This window comes from Pteropus alecto, unplaced genomic scaffold (assembly GCF_000325575.1).
Source record: "Pteropus alecto unplaced genomic scaffold, ASM32557v1 scaffold38, whole genome shotgun sequence".
NCBI classification, from domain to species: Eukaryota; Metazoa; Chordata; class Mammalia; order Chiroptera; family Pteropodidae; genus Pteropus; species Pteropus alecto.
In genome coordinates, this window is record NW_006442512.1 from 1,287,265 (window position 1) to 1,306,332 (window position 19,068).

General features: G+C 49.8%; 1 long non-coding RNA gene across 1 annotated transcript in view; it reads left to right on the plus strand.

Annotated features, from left to right (window-relative positions):
- The window catches only part of LOC112471697, a 17,598-nt gene extending 4,232 nt beyond the window's left edge, over positions 1 to 13,366 (plus strand). Inside the window, exons 2-3 of the long non-coding RNA XR_003043386.1 lie at positions 5,924 to 5,997; positions 12,566 to 13,366. This is a non-coding gene — a long non-coding RNA (uncharacterized LOC112471697). The remainder of the gene's footprint in view (positions 1 to 5,923; positions 5,998 to 12,565) is intronic.
- The last annotated feature ends 5,702 nt before the right edge of the window (positions 13,367 to 19,068 follow it).

Here is a 19,068-nt window from a genome sequence, read left to right on the forward strand (position 1 = left end):
AGGGAGGGAGGGAAAAGAAAGAAAAGAAAAGATAAAAGCCCACACATAATAATTTTGGGATCTTGGGACCTTCCTACAAGGAAAGGGGGAACTCTCTGATTAATTTACAGCCGGGGTGGATTGACTGTCCTTCCCATTTTTCCTTCCATCAAATATTGCAGATGCCCAGGCTTTATGCTGGCAGTGAGTGGGACCCAGGTGCTGTTTCCCAGTGCAGTGAGAGAGGCAGATGGAAAACAGCCCATGGCTTTTCAGTGTGAGATGCACTTGTGTGGGGATGGGGCTGCTGTGGCCTGAGAGGTCTGAGGAATAGGGACTGGACCTTGAATCAGGGGAGGGTCCCTCATTCTGGCTGTGCCAGAGCCCAGCCACTGGGAGGTCTGTTGTGGTACTGGAAACAGTGGGAAACAGCCCCTCCCTACCTCCAGAGAGGTCTTTTCAATGCCCACTTCTGACCCTGTCACCCCCAGCTCGGAGCCTCTTGTAGCTCCTCCCCAGAGCCAGCCAAATTTCCTTGCTGGGTCACACCTCCATGCTTTGGCATATGCTCTCCTTAGCCTCAGCTGCTTTTCCGGCTGTTTCTTTGCTGACTCCAGACTGCCTTCAAGATTCAGCTTACATCCCTTCCTCCAAGAAGGCTTCCAGAGCTCCAGGCTAGGTTTGATCACCTCTTCTGAGGCCTCATAGTATTCCAAACGCATCTTGGTGCTAGCTGCAGCTCCCTGTGTTAAAATTGCCTGATTACAATCCTGGTTCCCTTACTAGACTGTGAAGGGATCTCCTCCAGGGCAGGACCTGCGTCTTCCTGAGCGCTGTGACTCCAGTGCCCAGCACAGGTCTGACTCAGGCCATGGTTATGGAGTGCAGGGTTCATGGTGAAGGAGGACGCTGTACATCTGAAAGGGAAGAAAGATAGAAAATCCTCCCCAGGCCCAGTAATAAGAGCCTAAAAGGAGCCTTGGCTTCCAAAAGCTTCCTTACAGCTCCTGTCCTTGCCCTCTCAGCTTTAGGATCCACAACACCAAAACTCAGGCCAGCCCCTATTTCAACGTGAGAAAACTGAGGCCCAGACAGGTGCATGCCCAGGGGCTGGCAGCACCTCTGACACTGCTTCTCCCTCCCCATCCCACCCCCCAGGCTCAGGATGGAAAAACACCTGGCTGAGCTCCACCTGCATGCCTCATACTGCCTGCAAACCCATCCTTGGAGGCCCCCAGCCTGGGGCAGGGGGTGTGAAGAGGAGGGGGAGCCCCTAAGAAATGGGGAGAGGCTGATGTATTTCCAGCTCAATGTTGCAGCAGGCTGCTCCCCCTACCCGGAGCCTGGACTTTTGCCAGCCTCCCTAATCACCTCCTTTTCTTTTCCCACCTAGAGCCTCTCTCTGGGGATCCCCTCCCCCAGCCTCTGTGCCCTGGGCCAGCAGCACAGCTGTTCCCAGGATAGTGGTTTGGGCCTGGGTGGCCTGTGCCTACAACTCTGACTCTTGCCCAGTGTCCGCCTCGCTTCTGTAGGCCTTTGGCCTCCATCAGGAATTACCTTCCTCCAGCTCTCCAGTTCAAAGGTCTTGGGGGGCTCCTCCTGGCCCTCCGGGGCCCCCTTCCCCAATGCTAGAGTACCCTCCCCTCCTACTGTGGGCAGGCTGGGTGGACTGTCCATGGAAGCCTTCCTAAGGCCAGCCAGCTGAGGCAGTGGGGTCTGGGCCAGGTGGTTGGCTCTTCTCCCTTGTTAGCAGACCTCTGGGGTTTCCGTCACTTAGGGCTGGTTACCAGGCAACGGTGTTGGAGGACTCGCTCTGGCTTGCTGCTGGCACAGTGGCTGCTGATGAGGGGGGAGGTGTAGAGCAAGGCTGGCTGAGGCCAGGGTCACAGTAGGGAAGCTCCAGGGAGGAGTGGGGGAACTGCCTCAACTCTGTAGCCTCAGATACTCCTTGTCATTATCTCAGCTTAGACTCATAGTCCTGCCCCAGTAAAGGAGACTCCAGGGTCCTCCACACAAATACCCACGCTCAGAGCCCTCAGATTTCCAGAAGACTGAGTAGGAGCACAGAGGGACATTTTCTCCTCTTTAGGGATTGGGCTCTGTGGCTCTGTGGCCTTACTGACTGCCACCCTGTAACCTGAGGTGTAGACCATGAGGAGTAAGATTTCCAGTACATAGGGCTTAGGCTTTGAGTTTAAATCTTACTCTGCCTCTCAATGGTTGTGTGACCCTGGACATGATGATTGCCTGTCTGAGCCTCAGTTGCCTCATCTGTAGAATGGGATGATAACCCCTGTCCTATAAGGCAGTGCACAGTATAGAAAATGCTCTTTGTAGTGACTGGCACAGGGCCTACTCTCCACACTAGTTCATTTACTTCTTCCAAGCCCTGCTGTGTACTCGGCCCCAAACTTCCCACACTGCAAAGGGGCAGGATTGCAAACTTTACAGATGCTGACAGCCCACACAGGGGCCACTCAGCATTGCCAGGTGACCCAGGAACATGCTATCTTCATGTCCAAGGATATCCTTGTGCCCCCATCCTGCCTTTTTCTCCCTCGATGCCTGCTGACTTGATTTTTTAAAAAATTTAACACTCATATAGCCTTTACTGTGTACCAGGTACTGTTTTAAATGCTTTATGAATATTAATGCATTTAATTTATAAAATTCATTTAAATAAGTCACTTAACTCATTTATTTTATTAATAATCCATTTAATGTATTAAATAAAGTAGTGCTGAGGTGGATCCAGGGAGATATGATGGGACAGGGGCCTAGGCACACCTCTCTCCCATGCTGGGGTGGCTTCAGCTGTGCTGCTAGGTTGGGCACTAGTCTTACTACGTCTTGCCTGAAAGCCAGGCTGGGCTGGTGTAGCCCACAGGTGGGTCAGAGTTTTAGGAAGAGCAGTGATGGCTAATTAAAACTTCTGCTCAGAGAGGCCCCCTTGGGGCTGGGGTTGCCTCAGTCAGTTCCTCTGGGAAGGAACTCTAATTGGACCCCTGGGCCCTAGTAATGATGCAAGCTCACCAGGCAGAGGATAACAGGCAGGGAGGGAGGGAAAAGGAGGAAAGAAAAAGGTTGGCAAAAAAATAATAACAACCTTCCTCCCATTGTGAGAGTAGTGACTTGGGAGTCCCCAGACTGTCACTTAATTGCTGTGTAACTTTGGATTAGTTGCTTAGCTTCTCTGAGCCTCTGTTTCCTCATTGAAAAATAGAGATAATAAAAACTCCAGCCCTGGAGGGTTGCTGAGAGTAATATGCATGAAAAGTTCCTAGCACAATGCCTGGCTCAGAAGTGGGGACTCATAAAATTGGAAAAATTATTATCATGTTATTAAACCAGTATTATTATTATCATGTTATTAAATTATTAAAAATTGTTATTAAAAATTATTATCATGTTATTAAACTCATAAACTTTCATACCCATAAACTCATCTAGCTCTGAAAGCATCCTGGAAAGGAGGAGAGTGGGAACAAGCATTCAACTGGGGAGGTGTTTAGCTTCCCAGCTTTCTCTCCTAATGACCTGGGTCTGGGTCCTGGGCCCCACGAGGGATGTGGAGGAGCAGGAACAGGGGGTGTGGGTGCTAGCGGACATCAGGCAGAAGGTCAAGGAGCAGTCTGGGATGCAGATAGAACCAGAGGCCACAGAACGGAGAGGACCTAATTAGATAGAAAGGAACAGATATGTTTGGTGAGGGGAATGGCCTAAGAAAAGGCCTAGAGACTAAAGAGTTCAGAATGCCATTAGAAGCCACAGGCAGCCAATAGGACTAGAATTGGGGTGAGCTGAGACACCTAGGCCAGTGTGACCGACAACCACTCTATACCCTGATGAGGCCTGGGGTATGGCCTTAGGCTGCGAAGAGGAGAATATGGAGGGAAGAGGGTGTTCTACCTGTTCATTTTCTGGTTGCAGCAAAGTGGAGCTCACTAATTTTCCTGCCCTCCGTCTGGAGGTCAGTTTCATCCCCTATCTGTGAGGCCTTTATTACAAGTCCATCTCCCTGGGCTCTCCAGCCCCTTTGGGAGGCCACACAGGACTGTTCTCAGAGGGACAGAGCCCAGGCCAAGGCCCTGACTAGGGCTGGCATGGGGTAGCCCCAGCCCCTCCAAGATGATCCAGCTTAGTGACGTCACCTCTGTTCTCATAGGCTGCTTCTAATGGTACCCAGCCCATGTCTGCCTTGGCTACAGTAGGCTTCAGGATAGGGCAGTGGGCCTCCATCCTCTTTGATGCTCCCCCAGAGCAGAGCATTCTGCCCCTCATGTGCTCCATGAACGCTTCCAACAAGTGTGGCCTCAGAACACAAGTCCTTTTGGATCAGGGCCAGGGCCAGGGCCATGGTGTGGAGGAGACCAGGATGCATTTTAAGGCAGCTGGTCAGCCCTAGTAAATCAATCTTGTAAATAAACACTTTACTCTGGATCTAGGCCTGGGCCTCCCTACTTACTCTGACGGCAGCGCCTTCTGCTTGTGCAGTCCCCACCTCCTGTCAGCCAGGCCATCTGTAGCTCACTTGGCTCCAATTAGCTCAGTAATTAGCACCTCATCAAGCCTGTCTGCCTTTGCACAGCTCCCCTGAGAAGGGGTTTTTGGAGGTCTCCATGACATCAGAGCTTAAGGCTGGGACAAATCCAAGTAGGCCAAGGGGCCAGTCTACAAGGCCCCTGTCAGTCTCCCTGCACCCATGGGTGCCCCTCAGCATTCACTGATGTGTATTTCTCAGCATAGGGTAATGACACCACCTGAGGAACCCCTCAGGGACTGGAAGGCAGAGGAGCCCCACTCAGGACAGGGCTTCTCCAAGCAATCTCTCAGCACCCACACACGCCTCTTCAGCAGCCCTGCTTATTTGGGGACCCCTGATTGGCTGGGATATCAGGGAGATGGGCAGGGGGGAGGATAAGAGGACAGCCAAGTCCCCAAGGTCCCCTAGGGAAGGAGGCAAAACCAGCTGGGGTCAGATCAGGTCACTGAGGGTAGAGTGGGGTAGGGGTGGCCTGTGGCTGGTAGGGGCAGAGAAGGCCTCCTGCAAGAGATATGAGGCACTGTCAGAGAGTGTGTGAGGCCACAGCACAGCAGAGTGGCTCTAGGGTCAGGCGCAGGCCAACATGTCCCCTAACTAAGCTCAGTTTCCCCACCTTTAACATTAGGACAATAATAGTAATGTCCCCCAGGTTCCAGAGAGATAATAGGAGGCAGGATGTGGGGTAAGCAATAGTGCTATGGGGGTGGGAGGCTAGTGGCAGTGGTGCCCAGGCCATGGGGCAGGAGGTGAGCATCAAGAGAAGACACCTCTTGCCTCCCTTCCCCTGACTCAGATCTGAACTGGCTCAGAGGTCTTGATGGGGAGTGAGGGTCCCATCAAGGTCTGCTCAGGCTTGGGGAGAGGGAGAGCATGTTAGGCCTTGGTAACAAGTATGAATGGCACAGGAGACCCAGACAGGCAGGAATTCAACCTACCCCAACTGAGGCCTGAAGACTGAGGCAACCTGAGGCTGTGGTCAGTCATGAAACTCAAGCCCAGCTGCAGGAGAGGCAAATAGCCTGCAGCTGGGGAGAGGCGTGGCCAGGGCAGGGCCTGCTTCTCGGGTGAGTCTCCAGTTCAGTACAGAAAAGTCCCACTGCTGCCTCACTGTCCTGGCACTGAAACACCCTGTTAGTGCCTCCTTCCTTAAGATGAGCATTGCCTTCTTAGGAATGCTCTGGTGAAAAAATGGTATCAGCCACTTAATCCAGGCCCAAACCACAACCTGCCATTCATGGCTGAGACCTCGGGCAAGGCCCTTCACCTCTCTGAACTCCAAGTGGGATAATAATCCTGGCCCAAGTTCACGGTGAGGGTCAAGTGCCTAGTGTTTCCACACACTTGAACAGGCCTGGCAGGCAGTAAGCACTCAGGGAGTCTATGTTCTTTCTCCTTTCTCAGAAGCTCTTGGGACCCCGAGAAAGTGCTGGATCGAACTCTGCTTTACCTGCTTTGGAAGAGTTCTGTGAGTCAAGGTGAGAATCCCAGAAAGCCAAAACCACATCCCCCATCTCTCCTCCCTCTAAAAGCTCAATGCTGGAGGGGAGGGGCAGGCAAGTCCTTCCAATAACATCTCCTGTTTTCATGCCTCTGGCTCCCAGCCCTCCCTTAGCTATCCCAAGCCCAGCTCAGTCCAGCTTACCTCTCATTCCCCAGTCCTATCCTGATTCCTAGGCAATAAGCAGGAAATGTGCCAAGACAATCCTAATATTAGGGACAAAAAACCTTCTTGAGATGGGTTTGTTCGATTAAGGGAAAGGAACTCAAACTCCGTGGCTCCTTATCTCCAGTGGGCAATTAGAGGGGCTCCTGCTGTCCCGGCAGGGTCCGTCTGGCCCACGATGATCCTCTGAGTGGCACCCTCCAGAAGTCCACAGGGGCTTCCTATGACCCACACCTTGGGTGCTATGAGCTGCTGCCATGGTCCTTGTTTATTTCCAGAAGGGGCAGCATGAAGCCCTCGGGGACAAAGGGTTTGTGAAGGCATTTGGGGGCAAGTGGGGAGACTGTACCCATTGCTCAGCTGGCTATGGTGCTGTGAGAGGTGGTAGGGAATGCTGGCAAACCCAAGAAGTGGATCTGGGCTTGGAAATGAAAGGTCTGCCCAGCTTCCTGAGACCCACCTGTCCACATCCCATGTCTTCTGCCCATGAACAGCCCTTTTTATTTCTCAGCCAGAGCCTGCCCAGAATGAGAGGGGCCATCTCTCATCTACCCCTACAACCCCTCTATTCCCCAGCACCCCTATGGACTTCGAGGGGCTCCCTGATTGGCTGTCCCTGTGCTCCAGGGGTCAGTAGGGGTAGAGTGCTACCTACTCCCCTGGGCTGTGGCTGGGAGCCAGTCCCTGGGGAGTCATGACTGTCACTGTGACCTGATATGCTTCTACCAGGATGCCAGGCTCCCCACCCTGTGACAAGTCAAGATAGGCCTCACAGAGCAGAATGAGGGCCCCCCTGAACCTGAGAATATGCCTTTGGAGCCAGGGGATTGGAGGGCAGGGGGCCCACACTCTGTGCTAGAGGGGCTGGGGAAGATTGATGCCCAGTCCTCAGCTCAGATCCAGACTCTGCTATTTCTTAGCTCTGTTACTGTAGGCAGGTCATTTCACTTCCCTGAAGCACAGTTTACACAGGTATAAAATTAAGATAATTGCTACCCACCTCATGGGACAATTAAGCAGAATAAGTAAAGCTATGAATATGAGGAACCCAGCAGGAGCTGGGCTGTGCAGCCAGGGTGCACAGGGCGGTGTGTGCCAGGGGCTATCTGGCCTGGGACAACCAAGAGCCTCCACATTATATGCCACCCCAACCCTCACTCAGCCTGAAGCCTTTTCTCCTCTACTCTCCCCACTCCTTGTTCAATCTCCTGCCCAGCCCCGTCCTGTGAACTCTGTCCAGGGCTGTTTCCTCTTGTAACAAGGACGATATCAGTCCAGAGCCTGACAATTCATGAAGCTTAGTGGACTATAGTAGACAGCAGTCTCCTGAGCTATGGGTTAGCAGGCTGTTGTGCAGAGGAGGAAGGCAGGTGAAGTGACTTGCTCAAGGTCTCACCACCAGGAAACAGCAGATCCAGGAGTCAAACAAGCCTAGGGTTTCTCACTCCCAGCCCAGTGCTCCCGCTGACAGGCCCCAATGGAGCCCTCCCAGCCAGGCCAGACGCCCAGGAGCTTAGAGGACCCAAGAGGAGAACAAGGCTGTGTCCATGCAGAAACACACCCACACTTGGATCGACACAGACCTACAAACAGGGCTCTTCGTTCATTCTTTCCTCCATTCGTTCATTTACTCACTCACTGGTTCTTTCTTTCACACTGTCTTTTGTTCTGCCAGGCCTATTATGCCAAGGTGTACATAACCTCTGTGTGTGCCCATAGGACTCACTAACTAGTTACCTAAGGCAGGAGGGCCCTAAAAGACCCCAGCCTCTCCCTCCTGGACCAGAATCAGGAGGTGCTAGGAGGGCATGTGTTGGGGTGAGGGTGTTCAGTCACCAATGCCTGCTCCAACTTTGTCCCCCTATCCCTAGTCCTGTCCTTAGCATCCACTGCTTTGGGGTTTATACCAGGTTCCTCCACCAGACAAGCAAAGGGCAAGTTTGCATCCTGGCTGCACCCAGCTTAACTTGGTAACATCAGGCAAATCACTGGACACGGCTGACCCATTTTCTCATCTCTAAAATGGGAGCTGTTATGCCTTTCTTCTTCTTGTGGAGGGGAGGAAAAAGATCTTGAATGAAAAGCAACTGACCTAGTCCTCACTTTTTCACCCATTCCCACCTGCCAGGAATGGGCTGGCCCTCTACTCCAAACAGCCACCTTGGACAGCTCTAGGAATGAATGCATACCTAGCTCACCCAGCTGGACTCCCTCCCTCCTCCACCCCACCCTCAAGGTGGTCCCATAACATTTTGCAGGGAGACCTCTGCAGGATGATTTCTGCTGGATATCTCCCACTCTCCCACTGTCCCACCCCGTCTAGCCTCCACCTGCTTCTGTAAGGCACTGAGGGCATCTTGTCCCCTCCTTCCCTATTTCCCATCTTTGTTTGAGCTCCACCTGCCTTCTCTTTCACAATCCCCTCTTCTGCCCCGTATGACTCACAGGGGTGGGCACCCAGTTCCCTTCATCTCCTCCTCTACTTCGGCATTGGAGCCCAGGCTGCTACCACCCCACCCCTACCAAACTGGAAGACCGGAACAATCCAGACAGGGGGTCGAGTTCCAGCCACCCCTTGCCTCAGTTTCCTCATCAGTAATTTGGGAATAAAAATACCTAAAGTTATTGTGAATGAAAAAGGGGCTCTGTAATAAATCCGATAAGGTTAGTAACAGAAAGTAACCTCAAAGAGTGATCTGATTATAAATTCCTAACTGGCAAGTCATGGTGGGTAGTCACACCCCAGGCGTATAAAAGGTTTATCTTTGCCTTAAACCAGCCCTATCCATTGTCCTTGTGCATTCTGGGTTAACACACCTTTGAAATGCCTGGAGTAATCTTCTTTTTCAGACCCCTTGGAGGCAGGCGTAACCACCCTCGAGGGAGCACATAATCTTGTTAACTATCCTGTAATCCAATCATAGAGATTTCCCTGCCTTCTTTCTCCCACTTTCAGGTCATCTTCCTTTTGGTCCCTCCTTAACTTCAAATGTATAAAAAGAACTGCAATACTATCATTGCTGGAGCATCTGAGAACTTATTTCCCAGCATGTCATCAGCTTGGCTCAAATAAACTCAGTTAAACTCTCATAAACATTCTCTACAGGTTTGGATGTTCTTACATCAACAGTATGTTGTGAGGCCAAATTAGAAAACCAATATCTCTGGTGTACGTGTCAATATAAACAATAGGAATGAAGGGATAAATAAATGAACAAACCCTTGAGTCTGCTCTAACTTCTTTTTAAAAAAACCCTAATTAGCAAACTCAGATGCTCTATTTCTCATATTGTGTCACTCGGTACTCCCATCGTGGGCTGCATATCTGTGTCTTTGAGGTCCCACGTACTGGACACATTTGAAGAGGCGGGCTGCCCCAGAAAGAGATGGGAGGCTGCATTAGGAGTCAGGATGAGGCCTGGAGAGGCCCGATGAGAGTTCCCTGACTCAGGAGAATCTAGAGCAATAGCTCAGGCCTGAGAGTGGGTGGGACCCAAGTGGCTGCTGCCTGAAAGGCCTCAAGTCTTCAGCATTCTATCATTCAGCAGAGGCTCCATGCAGAGTAGCTGCCAGCTTACATGGATTGGGAAAAGGCACCACTCTGGGCACACAGAGCTTTGTGCCAGAGTGCCGGAACATGTGCTAGGTTTCAGGAACTAGAAGCCATTTTGGCTGGATACCGTAGTGCATTGCCCAGCCTGCAACTGGCAGGAAACCAGTGACTTCTCTGGTAACTCTGAAGATGGCTGAGTGGCTTATGTTTCTCCAAGCAGACTTCCCATTCAGCAGCTCACCCTGTGCCCATGGCCTCCATGCCCACACTTTCCATAGCTGGAACTCCCTACACCTCCCCAGCCCTTAGACCTTTAGCGCCTCAGTGGACTGGCACAGAGCAGTGTCGGTGATAGGCTTTGGCCTAAGGTCAGGATGAAGGAGAAAAACAACATCCTAGCTAAGCACAAGCAGCACAGACCAATCAAATGCTGGCTTTCTTATTTTAAAACCCATCAGCTGTTTCCTGTCCTGCCACACCCCATTCAGGTCACAGCTTGCTGACTTCTTCTTGGGTTCCACTCCCCACCCCTGTCTGAAATGCTTGTTCTCCCATTCTCATTTGTAGCAATTTAGCCTTCCACCCCCACCCCTGCAAACCAGATGTGTCTCCACATTTCTGAGCCCACCCAGGCAGCTTGCTATGCTAGGGCACCTATCAACCCAAACCGCAACAACCTTCAGCTGCAGTTTATCTTTTAACAAGTTGCGCCCACTCTTAGACAGTGTCCCCTTGCCCACCCACATAGAGAAACGGACAAAGAATGATAGATTTATTCTTCCGGGATTTTTTTTTTCTTTTCCATGGGTATGGTCACATTCTCATCTCGTCATTTTTAATCTGTTAAAGACAATATCAGACACATTTTAGATTGTGAGCACATGTCACAGGTTTATCATAAACTGGTTAGCAAAGGAACTAGTCGAGGAAAACAAAACACATCAGCTTCCTCCAGAATCATGGCAGAAACTGCGTAATAAAGTGATCTGGAGCACAAACATTAAAGTTGGGCTACCTGGTTTCAATCCCAGTTTTGCTCCTTTCTAGCTGTGTGACCGTGAACAAGTTTACGTAACTTCTCTGTGCCTCCATTTCGTCACCCATGAACAATGGATAATAATAGTACTTCTTCATAGGGTTGTTGTTGTGCCTGAAAGCTAATTGAATTCAAATTAAATGAATTAATAGATATAAGCTACTAGCACAGTGTCTGGCACACAATATGCATGATAAGAGTGTTAGATATTATGAGCAAGTTTATGTAGAGAAGAAAAAGGAACATTAGATAAGGTTGTTTAACTATGTACAGGTCTGGTTAGCTTTACAGGGCTGTAAAGCTGTCACTTTTATATCAGCTGCATGGGTTAAACCTGGGTCACACCAACCAGGACAGTCCTTCCAAATTTCCAGGTGTGGGCTATTAATCAGAAATACCAGCTGCGGAAGTTTTTTGTTGTTTGGTTTTGGTTTTGGGTCTGGGATATCTTTGTTTCTTAGACTCCAGACCATATCCCTGAATGATTATCAGGAACATCATTTAATCAAGCGGAGCCTGGGGAGCGGGAGGTGGCAAAGAGGATGAGGGAGCTGAGAAGCCTGTGCCATCACAGCCAGGTGGTGCTGGTAGAGGGCCCTGCTGCTACTTAGGAGGTGCTGGGCAGTGAGGCCCGGAACTAGGCAACTGAAAGCCTCGTCTGTGGTCTTGGCCATGGGAACAGCTCTCAAGGGCCAGCCATAGTTTCTAGCCACTGACCACACTGTCTTCTGAACTGCATGGCTTGCATGGAGCTCCTTCCCTGAGTTCCCAGAGTGCTGGCAGGCTCCAGAACCCACTGGCCAGCCTTCTTCTGGCTTGAGTGTCCTGTGGAGGAGGGGAAGACTGCAGGAAGACCCAGCCAGGCTGAGCTGGGAGCCAAGAGGGGCTTGGCAGCTTCCCAAGGACTGGCACAGTGCCTCCTCCTTCTCCACCCCTGACTGCCCAAGCTGGTCAGGACCTGGCACAGAGCATTCAGTTAATAAAGCTGTATTGATGTTACCTGGTAAAAGCAAACCTGAAGACACAAGATCAGCTGACAGCTATCCAATAGAAATATAATACCAGCCACATGTTTTTAAAAATTTTTCTAGTAGACACAAAAAAGTAAAAAGAAAAAAGTGAAATTAATTTTAATGAGATATTTTAATACAATTTATCAAAAATATTGTTTCACATGTAATCAATCTATGAAGTTATTAATATCTTTCATCTCATGCTAAGTCTTTGAAATCCTGTGTGTATTATATACTTGCACATATCAATGAGGACTAACCACTGTAGAGGAGGAAGAAACTTTTCCTTTTAGGTTCAGTTACTGGGGACTGCGAATTAAACTGACAAAAGACAGATTAACAGGGGGAAAAGTGTATTTCGTATGTACATGGGAGCAAAGAAAGTAGCTGCCTTGTTAAACGATTAAAGTTAGGAAAAGAGTGGGGAGAAATAACTTCTATGGGAAAACAAATAGATTTCTTTAGGAGGACAAATGACTTTTCTAAACCTTCCATCTGGAAGATAAGGTTTGTGATAATATTTGTCTATAGGTATGAATGGTCTCTCATCTTCAGGGCAGTAAAACTGGAGAGGGGATTCATGGCAGCCTCATTTCCCAGAAGTTGCTGCTTTTAGTCAGATAAGAGAAGATCCCAAGAGACTTTTTCTACATCTGTTGCATCTCAAATGTCTTCATCTTAAAATAATCTCATGCCAACTCTGGAATTCCTAGGGGGTCCTCACACGACATTTCAAGTGCCCAATAACCACATATGGTTACTTTATCGTACTGCGCAGGTGCTGAATCACCGCATAGTGAGGTCCCAGCCCGCCTCGCCGCCGCCGCTGCCCCCGGCTCAGAACGGATCTCGATTTTCCTAACTGGGAGGCACAGAAAGCTAACACAGCGCCCTGGTTTCACAAACCGAGGCGCAGTTCCTACGCGGTCACTGCAGAACCCCCACCCTCGAGCCGAACCGGGTTTCAACCAAGTCCCAGGAGCCTCTGGAGAAAACTTGGAGGCCTTCCTGTCCTGGCGGCCCGGGGAAGGAGGCGCGTCGCCAGCCCTCTGCTCCTTGGCCACGGCGGCAGGCGAGGACCGCCGGGACGGGAAGCTCCCGGGAACCCTGATGTAACTCGGCACCTGGCTTGCAGGAGAAACCCCCAGGGCTGCTGCCGCCTGTTTACTGCAGCTGGAAGTGAAGAGGGTGGAGCCCCAGCCGCCCCGCCCCGGCCCCCGGAGCTTCCCACCCCTAATTCAGGGCGCGCTATAAGGTCCTCCGGGGGATCCAAGGGTCTTGATCCCGGTTACAGAACCCCGGCGGGTCGCTCGGCTCCCGCGGGGATTGGTCTTGTTTCAGCCTAAGATCTGGAGCAGTGGCGGTGCCAAGGGGTGACTCCGAAAGGGCCTGAGCCCTAAAGCAACTCAAAGTAACATTCGAACCAAATAAAAAACTGGAGCTTGCTATGCCCGCTCAGCTTCAAGACAAGGGCCCTCGGAACTGAACGTACCAGCGTCTGCACTGCAGTGGTGGCAAGTCCTCACATCTCTGTAGTCTCAGTTTCCTTCTCTGTACAATGGAGAGCACGTTGACATGACACTGTCTGATTCTAGGCCTCGTGGGGAGCACTTCTCTAGGCCCTCCAAAAGTCTACTTCAGGGGAAAAAACTCCAGCATTTCCTAGGGGCCCTTCTTAATTTGCTTGCATGGAGAGTTTGCTCTTGATTAGAAAAAGTTGTTAACACCCTGGAGGGTTAAAGGGCAGAATTACCTAGGGGCTGAGACTTAATGTGGCCTCCAAACTCTCTTAACTGCATCTGCTCTCAGCCCCCTCCATGCCCAGGCCTGGCCCACTAGGGCCAGTGAAGGAGAGGAGTGCCTGCACTCACAGCATACACCCTAGCTGAGCTCCCAGGCCAGACACAGGCCTTGGACCCCCAAGGGAGAGGCAGAAGTCAAGACAGAGTGTGGCTGGATGACAATGAGTCCGAATGGAGCCCAAGGTTGGGGCAGTGCTGATGCCAGCAAGAACTCCAGCAGCTGTGGCCTGTGCCCACTGCAAGGGTTCTCCCTCCCAAACTCTCAGTGCCCTGGTGAGGCAGGCAAGCTGAGTCCAGATGAGAGATCTGAGAGTCAGAGAGAGCAGGGTAGCCCCAGGTCACCCAGCGAGTTGGTGACAGAGCTGCAATTAGGACCCAGGCCCCTGCTTCCAAGTCTCTCATGCTCCAACTCCTGAGAGGCCAGAGCCCCGTGAACAGGAGCACTTGGAGGCCAGGTCTGAGCTAGGCAAGGCAGGAGAGTCTATATTTGGACAGAGTGTAGAGTAGGAGGGGCTCCCTGAGCTGAGAAGAAGAGAAGGAGGTTTCCTGGGAAGAAAACAGCCTGGTAGAGCTGTAAGAAGCAAGGGTACGAGAGGTCTGGCCAGAGATGAGGGTCTGGGGGTCAGTTGGGGACTAGCAACTAGTCCAGGTCAGTGAGGGTCAAGGGAAATTCTTGAGTAGTGGTGGCAGACCAGATGCAGGATGGGACACTGTTGGTTTTGGGGCTAAACTTTCTGATTCTGCCTCCACCTCAGGTTCTCCCATTTCCCAGCTCTTGGGTGTGTTTTCTTCTTTCTGTGGGCCTCAGTTTCCTCATCCACAAAATGGGGTCAGCTCCCTGTTCTGCTCGTGACTGAGAAGATGCTTTGTGACTGGGCTTGACATGCTTGAGTGTGTGAGGGGCTCATATACAAATGTGACAAAGAGAATGGTGTCAGGGAAGACCTCTCCTAGCGGTATCTCCCTCCCTTGGATTCACTGGCCCCAGAGGGAGAGGCCCCATGCACTTGCCCCGCCCCCAACCCTGCCAGCATGTCTAGCAAATATTTGTGCCTCTGATTTAGTCAGTGACTGCTAGAATGTTCTGTCCTGCTTCTCATGGCCCTTTCAGGTTTCCAGGCTTCTGCCTCAGACTGTAAAGATCCTGGAAGAGGACAAAGTGCAGGGCTGGGACTTCTGGGTCCTTCCCTGAACTCCCCTCCTGCCTAATCCTCCTGAAATCCATCGTTCCAGTTTTTTCCTGAAGTTCAGAACCCTGTGCTTGGCACTGAGCAGGGACAAGAGATATGTAGTTCTAAAGAGGCTCCCCTAAGAGCTAGGACTTTGGGTCCAAATGCGAGCCCAGCAGTTGGCTTGCTCTGTGGTCTTGGGTGAGTCAGGTTACCTCTCTGAGCTAGCTCCCTCATCTCTGAAATGGCAATGACATGGTTTGGGTCAGTGTCTGGAACTTAGTAATTGTTTTCTTCCCTAGCCTTTCTTCCATGGCTCTGCACTGTCCCCTAGAAGTTTGGGCCTGCCCAGTTTAGCCAATAAAAATAGCAAGAGTAAGAAGTTTTCAGCATTATTAGTGCTCTGTACAATAATGTTCCGGTAAATGTCTAACAACCAGCTCTTTAAAAAAGTCCTGTTTTGTAGTATCTGCCTGATTTCTGTGTTGATATTTTTGCCATGGCCCTTTCTAGCTTCAAACAGGACATAACTGAACGCGGAATCAGGAGCCAGTGAGCTAGCTCAGCACAACACTGGAGACAGGATTGGCTACATGATTTGCCAGGCCTAGTGCAAAATGAAATCGCAGGGTCCCTTGTTCAAGAAGGAGAGGAAATCTTTTTCCTTTTTTCTATGATTTCTGTCTCAATCCATCATAATGTTCTTTTTATTTATGTAATGTCACACTTCTTCCAGCACGGGGATACTCACAGGGCAAGTGCAGACTCTGACAGATGGGGGTGGGCAAGCCCCAAGACTTGGCAAGCACATATAGGGCCCACTGACTACCAGGTTGTCCCTCTCGCCAGCCACCAGACAAGTGCCACAGGAAGTGGAGTAGGCATCTTACATTTCCACAGGCCCGCAGTCCCAACCTGTGACCCAGGATCCGAGCGAGGATGCTCAGAACCTGGGTATGAGTGGAGAGAGGCTTGCCTTGTCCAAGTAGCCCTGCTGAAGGCGCCTTATTGCTTCCAATCAAGGGAAAGATGGCCAGTGGTTGCAGGGTGAGGAGGAGGAGGAAGAGGCCAGGTGGAGCTGATGTAATGGAGGATGAGGGAGCCGGCAGCCAAGAACTTGTTCCAGGGAGGCAGAGAGGTGACAAGAGGCTGGACCATGCTGTGAGCAGGAGGCTCCAAGCCTCCGGCATGGGCTCTATTACCCCACTGGACTTGACTTACGAGGCACAACTTCAAAGGTAAAATTCAGTTCCATCCCAGTGCATTTAACCAAGTTCGGGGCCCTTCTGAGGGCAGGGCCTTGTGAGCTGCTCTGCTCTCAGACCCAGGAAGAGAAGAGTAGCTTCACAACATCCTCCCTGAGCAACTTCAGTCCTTACATCACAGATACCTGGACATGCTGAGGGTAGGACAGGCCAAAGAGACTCACACATCCCTTCCTTAGAGAGAATCTCCACTTTGGGGGAAGCATTCACAGGGCATTGCGTCTTAGCAAAACTTGTTAAACAAATGGGTTACAGCTTTGTTATGGAACATTTATCATCGATCATTTGTATCATCTCTTTCAGTTTATATGTGCACTGTGCCACTTTTCTCTTTTTGAAAATGCTGTCTAAAAATGTGTCTTTTGCTTCTAAACAAATGAAAGATAACATTTTCAAACCCCTAATTCACTGCCCACCTGCACAACATACAATGGTCTGCCTTCATTGGTCTGTAGAGACTTAAAAGTTTTCTCCATATTGATATTTATCCTGGGAATTTAAGCCAAATATTGACCCCGTTTTAGCAAATTTAGAACAGTAGCTTCTTGGCTGAAAAGAAAATGTTTTTACTTATTAAGTATGTTTGTTTGTTCCCTTGAGGGGAATGACCGTGGTGTTCCAGGCATATACTTCCTGATAAAGAGAATTTGGAAGGGGCACTTCTCACACCACACAGGCCCCAGCCCAGGGTGGCATGGGTTTAGTTTTCCAGGAGTGGCCACATACTCTGGGCCAGCTGCTGGAGGGAGCATCTCGCCAGGGAGGAGGGCAGAAAAGTGCAGACAAAGGATAAGAGGACCCCACTCTACGTTCCCCTGAGCTCTGTCCAGATGATGACCTGCTATGGGAGCCCAGACTCAGCTAATGAGCTTGCTGGCTGTGCTGCACGGATGAGAGGAAAGGGGACCGCGCTGTTTCAGATGAGCACTCCCATCACACAGAAATATCCAGGCAGGAAGCATGAAGTGTATGTGGGTTAAATGGCCACAAACCACTTTATAGCAGATTGAGAAAACCTGCATGGTTAAGGAACAATGGGCATCCCTCTGGCATATTCTTTAATTGGCTTACTCATAGATATTGAAATCTTAAGGTGTTTTGAGTCTCAACCAGGCCCCTCCTCCTCTTTGGTGCTCTTGGGCAAGTTTGAGCGCATATCCAAGCTCAGTTTCTCCATCTGTAAAATGGGAAAGTGATGCATATCTTCAAGGTTGTGGTCAGGATTAAACAAAATGCATGCGTGTATGTTTATGTTCATATGTCAAACATAAAGCCACTGCTACAATAAAAGATAGTAATAGGGTTAGCTATTATTATTATCATCATCATCAATCAAATAGGACGGACAGGGTCTGATTCACTGCTGGGTCCCCGATGCACAGTAGGTGGTACTGGGGAATGTAAATTAAACTTTTGGGCCTAGGCTGCGCTGCATTGTGAGAATGGCTTGTGGGAATGTGGCCACAGGCAGGAGAAGATGAAGGTGTGAGTGAACTGCTGCCTTCCTCCCCAAAGAACAGTCAGGACTGGAGTAGGGGGCCTTGTGGGGGGAGGGGCATCCTCAGTCAGCTCCCTCATTTCACAGATGGAGAAACAGTGTGTTAACCTGCAGTGAATGCATTACCTTAATTTTACTGGCTTCAAAGTAATTTTGGAATGCAACCAGAAAAGCTTCTGAGGGTGCAAATCTTTGCTACCCTCAGCGATCTGCTTTATTGCTCTTGGCCTACACACCTCCAACATTGGGCCACTCTCAACTTTTAGAGTTGGATAAAATACCACGTCACAAGACATGGATCCAGTCACCAAGGAGCTTGGTGGTGAACCCCAAAGCATGGGTACTTTTGTTTCCCAGGGTGAATCTTGCCCAGTGGGAAACATGGGCTTCCCATCTCTTTAGACTGTTCCTTCTTGCAGAGCCCTCTGGACACAGTCAAAGAGTGCTGAATGATCTGCTGAGTCTCACTGAGGCTTGTGAAGCTGTAGCCAGCACACTGACCCATCACGCATTCCATTCCACCTTTTCTGGCCTTACTTTCCTTTTCTTCACCCTCATTGCCCTGGGCTTGCTCCTCCCAAAGAAAGTACAGTAGTCTCCCCTTATCTGAGGGTGATACGTTCCAAGTGGATGCCTGAAAATGCCGTGGATAGTACCAAACCCTACACGTACTATGTTTTTCCTATACATACATGCCTATAAGTTTAATTTATAAGTTAGGCAGAATAAGAGATTAACAACAACAATAATGAAATAGAACAATTATAACAATATATTATAATAAAAGTTATATGTACATGGTCTCTCTCAAAATATCTTACTGCACTATATTCACCTTTTCACTTAAAGGAAGCACTTTATACTTTCTCTTTGGTGTAGCTGATTTGCCAGCATCATAGTCTTGCACTTTAGGGCTATTATTAAGTAAGTAAGCATTGTGATACCAAGACAGTCGATTTGATAACAGAGACAGCTACAAATTGACTAATGGTTGGGTAGTATATACAGTGTGGATACACTGGACAAAGGGATGATTTATATCCCGGGTGGAATGGAGTGGGATAGCTCGAGATTTCATCACGCTCCTCAGAGCTGTATGTAATTTAAAGCTTATAAATTGTTTATTTCTGGACTTTTTCATTTAATATTTTTGGATCTTGGTTGACTGAGGGTAACTGAAAGTGCGCAAAGTGAAACCACAGATAACGGGGGCATACTGTATTAGCACTTCCATTCTTGCATCAAGCTCTTTTTCAGAGGACCCGGGATAAGGTAAGATTGCATTTTTAAATTATTCATATTTATTACAGAATTTTCAACATAAAAGATCCTGTATAGAATTATCCTATCCATTTAGATAACAGTCTGTTAGCGGGACATCACACATTCACATTTCTTTGGGGCAGGAGTAAAAGGACCACAGTACCTTAAGCTGTAGGTAGATGCCATAGTGATTCACTTTGCCGGTGTGAGTGCTCTCTCTTGCCCACAATGGTGCTCCCTAGAATGTTATTCCGCTTCAGATTTGGGCTGAAGCTCTAAATAGC